Raw genomic sequence first — 6,885 nt, 5'->3', positions numbered from 1 at the left:
TGTTCTTTACATTATCTTCATGTTAAATAATAGAAAATTCACCCTGGTCTCCTTACTTCAATATTCTACATTAGTTTCAACTCGGAAGATGGAATCTCCTTGAAGATAGCTAATTCCATGGATGGACTAGGAAATCTTAAGACGTGACTAGAAGTTTTAAGTTTAGTCTATGAAAGCAGTTGTACAGTAGATCCTCTGGTATTGCTTGAGATAACAAATAGGCTCATGAGGTCTTCCTTGTAGCAGATGACCAAACAATAGATGTAGAAAGTGGGCAGAGTGAGAAAGGCATCAGTCTCAACCTTCAAAAAAACGAGTTCAGGCCAAAGTCATCAATAGACTCTAAGGACCAGTGGTTTTAAGTAGACCAAGGGACAATATATTGAAATAATTTCAAAGCTAAAGAGGCTTTGGGGCTCTTGGTCACAGAGCTGTATGATGTGCAAGCTTTCACGTTCAGGAGCCTAGTCTGAATTGACCTGTGGGGGTAACCTGTCTCGACCATGTCTTCTCAGTCAGGTTGCAGACATTTTATTCCAAACTGCCCAAGATGTGGGGATCAGTTTTCACAGTGTGTGTGTGTGTGTGTGTGTGTGTGTGTGTGTGATTCCTTACATAGTGTAGCCATTAGCTACAGTGATCTGTTCAACCAGTCACGTTCCCATGTTCATTAGAAAAATGGAGACAGGATTATGGTACCAAGCATCTTGTAGATGAAGGGATCAATCCACTGCAAACCTGTCTGATCTGTGAGGATGTTGTCACCAGTGGGGCCAGTGTTTTGTAAACTGTTGTAGTTATTCATAAGGAGGACCTGAAGGTGACTGATGTCATAGAGGTGAGGACACGGTTCAGGCTCACAGGATTCATTGTCACTCAGGGTGCACAGTGTCCAAAATACTGGAGATTCTTGAGCAGCATGGGGGTGAAGGTGGAGCTGAGATGGTCTAGAGAGTGAAAAGTTTCATTGATTCTTTCGGGAGGATCGTTTCCCAGCCACGAAGCATAAGGTTTTTCCCCTCCTGAGAAGAAAGCATGCAAAAACCTCAGCTTTGGTGCAGGAGCAGAGCTGCCTGGAATCCACCCACTTGCCTCAAAACTTCTCAAGCTCCTGCAGAAGGAGACTGGTCTGTATTTGTCTGCTGATGTTTTGGCAAGCAGAGAGATGCTGTAGCTAGCAGATGTCTTGGGACCCAGCATCTGTATGCTCAAAACTCATGTCAATATTCTGAATGATTTTACTCTGGATGTGATGGAGGAATTGACAAATCTGGCAAAATGCCTTGAGTTAGTATTTGAAGGCAAGAAATTTGCTGCTATATGAAGCACAGTTTAAAAAAAAACAGCATCAAGGTGGCATCTTCAAAATACCTTTCTGGGGCAGATCTAGAAAATGGCCATGTGGTATCAGGCTCAGGATTTGTGAAAGGATTGCAGGAAGTGGGCATCAGGCATGCTTCATTGCAGGAACTGCTCTTCTGGCTCCTTAGCTACTGCAAAATACAGCAAGCAGGGGTTGGAATGGCTGAGGACCATGGTGAATTTGTGATCGGCTTTATATTTGTCTCTGAGTAAGCATGACAGAATTTCTTCCCTTGACTCCAGGAGTTCATTTAGAAATAGGAAGGGATCCTTGGCCAATAGTATAGTTCTTAAGAAGTGATTGGAAAACAAGTCTCTGATATCATCATTGTAGGCCCTGGGATACTTGCAACAGCTAACCGACCAGAAGCAGCTGAGATGTACCAAGTGGGCTTGCAAATTAATGTGAAGACAATGAAGATGAGTGGTGTCCCAAAAGTCATTGGATACAAAGCAATGGTGCCCTATAGTGCTCAGAGTCTTGAACAGGGAAAGTGAGAGACAGATTGTGTATCTATCATAATGTCATGATCTTTAACTTATAGTCACTGCATTGGTATGAGCTTCTTAAGAAGACACACACACACACACACACACACACACACACAAAACATTTCCTTCAAATAGAGAAAACTGGCTTGGCTCTTACTATTTTCAAATGCTTTTCTTTTTCTTTTCTTTCTTTCTTTCTTTTTCTTTTTTTTCTTTTTTCTTTTTTCTTTTTTTTTTTTTTGCCTCATCCACATGACTGTTGTCAGAATCATGGTCTAACCAAACCCTTTCAAGGGATGCGGTGTCCATACACCCTCTGCCTACACCATTCAACAGTCTTCTATTGTGGGATTTGGCAGAAATTGAGTTGTCTTGTCCTTTTTGCACCTTCTTTTTATATTTGTCTATCTTTTAAAACATCCTTCATTGGAGATGAAGGGGCCATCTCCTTCAGTATAAAAGAAAGAAGAGCAATTTCATTCCACATTTAATGGTTTTATCTTACTTAAACATGCTGGTGAGCTGTCAATCACCAAAGTCATTTTTCTTAAAATAAACTATACCTGAGAATTAGTAACTAAAGACAGAACATTTCACTTTAACAGTTGTATAAGTGTTTTGATTTATAATACATAAGAACTTGACATCATTTTGAAATTATTGAAACATGTAGTTTTGCAGAATAGTTGATCCTGAGACTGTGAAATGGAAAACCTGTTTCTTGTTGTGGTGTGGCTCAACCCTACCACACATCTTTAACCCAGAGCTTTCTGTAAATGAAAGCTAAGGAGGTCAGCTGGGTGCTTTCTCTGACTTTCTGAGCTAGCTGCTTTCACCACTGCGTCTGGCTTTTGAGACTTCATTTGGTAAATCAAACATTTGAGATTTTGTTTTAAGGACAACAATGTAGCATCTAAGTGATTTTAACTTTGTGTATAAAAGGCAGAGAACATTCTCTGTGATAGATCATAATCATTCTAATAGGATGGTGAAAACATTGATAAATGAACGCTGGCATATTCATACAACATAATACTGTACACTGTTAAGATTGGAGCTACTGAGTCACAAGAAGACATGACAGTACCTTAAATACGTATTGCTAAGTAAACACAGCCAGCATTAAAGGGAAACATACAGCATGCTTCCATTTACATGATGCTTTAGAAAAGAGAAAAGTATAAAAACAATAAGTTGATTGAGAACTTGGTGAAAGTGGAAGGAGCTGAAAAGTTCATGTGACTTTAACGACAGATAATAATTCCTTATGGAGCGAAATGGTAGAGACACATCATGCATTGGTCAAATTTCACAGAATTGTACAAAACAAAAGAAACGAGCTTGAAAGTTAAAATGCAACTTTTACAAGTTTGGAGATCTGAACACTAGATGGAAATTTTATTCAAAATGTAACAACTAAAAACAGGTGAAACTCCCTCTTGGAAAGATGAGGATGAGAGCTAAACCTACCTCCAAATATGATCTCGTCAACCATTCGATGTTCCAGTTTACTGTGCTTTCAGTTTTAATTTCTCTCAAGGGATTTTTGCCTGTTGATATTCTCTTTGACTCATGCTATAGTACAGAGTATGTTGATTAGTTTCTGCTCACTGACAACTCTCCTCTTATTACCTACTTATTTGTATCTCTCCTCTCCCTGTTTTCTAGCTGCATATCGCTGCGGTCATAAAAGATGCTCAGTGTGATTTCTGTCTTCTTGAATTTGTTAGGTCTGCACAGACTAACTAAATCCATCATGTGCAGCATCTATACATAGTTGAAAAGATTACATACTGCTGTGGTTTATATGTAGTTGAAAAGATTATATACCATCTGTCCTACTGTTGTATAGAGTGTTCTTTATGTGTCTGTGAGATCCACCTACACTGTGTGGTTGTTCACATTTGCTCTTTATTGATTTATTTTCTTGGCAAATAAGCTATCCAGCATTCATGTATTTTACTGCTATTATGTTAAATCTATTTTTCTTCCAACTCTAATAATTGCTTGATATTTGTAGGTGATCTACTATTTCGTACATCTATTTTTATGTTCTGTTGTTCAATTAATTTTTATCTTTAAATAAAATATTTTACTCAATAATTTCATGCATGTATACAATGTATTTTGATCATATTAATCCCATATTTCCTCTCCCACTCTCATATACTCTCATCCCCCCTTTCAACGTTATATAGGTACTCTGTTTTTTAAATCATCCCCTGCATTCAATTTGTGCTGCCAACATATGCATGAGTATGAGCATCTACTGGGTCACTGTCAACTTCCCAGCTACCACACCCATTAAGAAAATGGATTCTTTCCCTCTTAATAGCCATCGAATGTCAGTAGGTCCTTAGTGTTTGCCCACCCCCTTATCCATGCTGGAATGTGACTGGCTTGACGTGTGCAAGTCATGTGTCAATATCACAGCTGCGTTGGGTCTGTAAGTAATGGTCCTGTCATAATCAGAAGATAGCACTTCACATCAACCTCCTCCTGCCCCATTTCTGGCTCTTACTGTCTTCCCATCCCTTTTCCTCTGTGTTCCCTGAGCCCTGTTGGAGGAGCTGTGGTATACATGTTCATTGGTGGCTGAGCTCTCAAGAACAGATGCTTCTCTGCACTTTGACCAGTTGTGAGTGTGTATTCACCACTCTGTGCTGTTCATAGATGTTATCTTTCTCTTCTTCCTCTTAGAATTTACTTTTGTTCTTTGGCATTTTGTACATGTACATATTTTCATTATTATCTCCACTCCCTTACCACCCTCCCATCCATATCAAACTCTCCACGTCAACTTCACACCTTTTGTTTGACTTCATCCTGGTTTCTTTTGCTCTCTATTAGCTATCAGTGTGGGTATTATCTTTTCCAACATCTTCATTTTCAGCCAGAATGTGTCTTTAAAGAAAAATAAATGTCTTGTAGGAAACATGTACTTAAGTCTTGTTTTCTTTTCTCTCTCTCTCTCTCTCTCTCTCTCTCTCTCTCTCTCTCTCTCTCTCTCTCTCTACTTCTATCAGTTGCTCTGTCTTTTAATTGAAAACTGCAGTCTAAGATTCTTAAGGAAGTTATTGGTAGGAATAGACTTAATGTTTCTGTTTTATCACCAGCCTATTTTCTTAGCTTTTGCTTCTTTTGTTCCCCTGGTTATTTGATTGTATTTTCCTTATTTGTTTATCTACTGGAAACTCTATCTCAGCGGTCACTGTGGAGCTTACAAAAGGCATTGAATTTGATAATTCCAGCCATACACAAACACTATAGGCCTGTCTTACTTATGCTATGTTTACATCTTTTTATATTGTGTATTCAATTTCAGATTATTGTTTCTACAGTTATTTTTAATATCTTCATCTTTTAACTTTTATACTACAGTTAAAAGTTATTTGTTTCCTTAATGACTGCTATTCTGCTGGGGATGAGATGGAATGTCAATATAGTAAAAGTGATTTATTTACTACCATTACAGTATGTATTAAATTTGAAAGTTGACTATATTCTAACCTTTAAAATGAGCTATAAACTTCGATATCTTTTAATGTTGTTAGCATTCTCTCATTCCAGCTTGAGTTCCCTGTAGCATTTATTGTGTGGGAGGTCTAATGGAAGCAGATTCTTTCAGCATGTCGTCCTGTAGTAAAATGTGTATTCTGCTTCACTTCTGAAGAGCAGCTGGGCAGGTACCACAGTACTAATTAATTTTCTTCTTTAGGGACCTTGAGCACGTCACTTCTCTGTCTTTAGACCCAGGCAATTTCTGATGAAGAATCTATTTTTTCTTTAATTTTGAACACTGATTGCTTCTGTGACAAAATTGAACTTAGACCTTTGCATTTGTGTTTTCTTCATTTCATGATTCAATTTCATCTTTCATTGTTTCATGAAAGATTTGATACAATGATAGACAAATTTTCAATGGAAAATTTCTTATTACTATTTTCCTTAGTTTCTAAACATATTTTTTCTGATTTCTGATTTTTCTAAATTTTTTAGATATGCATTTTTATTTAGATTAGTGATTGATCCTTAGCTCTGAAGAAGGAACAGGTAGATACCTGATTTAAGTAAATACCTAGCTGGATCAACATAGGAAATGAAATCATTGCTATTCATTATATTTAATATTTAGTAGCTCAAAAATGGTTTTACACAAAAATATCTTAATTTTATATTTGTATTTAATATTCTTTCTCATATGTTATTACATGCATTTGAATTTGAGATATGATATCTTATTTGGAGGATGTATCTTAGGAATGCTTTTAATAAATAAATATTTTTGGTACAATAAAAGTGTCTTAGACCAGGATTTATAACACCTGAATTTTACTTTTTGTTCTTATGTTTAATCTAAGATGATTTAACATCCTCAGGACTCATCTTTCTTAGAGCAAAGAAAACTATATAATTACTCTGCTACAAAAATAATGTTTTTATATTTTATATTTTGAATTATTTTTATTTAGTGAACAAAAAATTTACTGGGAGGAAACCACAAATAAGTTCCAATTTATTTTAGAATTGATTAAAAAGAAAAGTTATTAAGAGAAATGTATCAAGAAAAAAAGCCACTAAGTTCATTTGGGCACTAGTTAATAATCTAAATATTGGTTTATTTTAACACATTTTTAATGAATACACCATCATAGCTAAAATTCCCATGGCTCTCATATTGAGATAACTGTCACTAAATTTCTTAGAGTCTTGAACCTGCTGATGTTTCCAGTGGAAATTTCTCCCCTGGAACTGTAATTATAGTGAGAGTGTGCACTGGAGGACAGTAATGTGTACAGTCACGCTCTCAAAGCACTCTCTTCTAGGGTATTCACTTTCTTATTTCACACTTGGAAATTGCAATGACTTCCAAGTGAAGGTTGAACAGACAAGATTAGGGCAATAAAGCATATGTGATCCCTGTTTGTCAGGTATTCGTGCTAAGGAGTGTTCTCCACTATCTCCTACATTCTCAATGTCAATATTAAAGAAAGTAAGGAGTGCATGTGTGTCAAGTTTACTACTTATTTA

General features: G+C 36.6%; 1 pseudogene; it reads left to right on the top strand.

Annotated features, from left to right (window-relative positions):
- Window positions 1–473: 473 nt before the first annotated feature.
- On the top strand, window positions 474–1,860 carry LOC117712767 (uridine 5'-monophosphate synthase pseudogene; annotated as a pseudogene).
- Window positions 1,861–6,885: the final 5,025 nt, after the last annotated feature.

This window comes from Arvicanthis niloticus, chromosome 7 (assembly GCF_011762505.2).
Source record: "Arvicanthis niloticus isolate mArvNil1 chromosome 7, mArvNil1.pat.X, whole genome shotgun sequence".
In the NCBI taxonomy this organism is placed as follows: Eukaryota; Metazoa; Chordata; class Mammalia; order Rodentia; family Muridae; genus Arvicanthis; species Arvicanthis niloticus.
The sequence above is the reverse complement of the archived record's forward strand: the minus strand, read 5'-3'. Positions and strand labels throughout refer to the sequence as shown.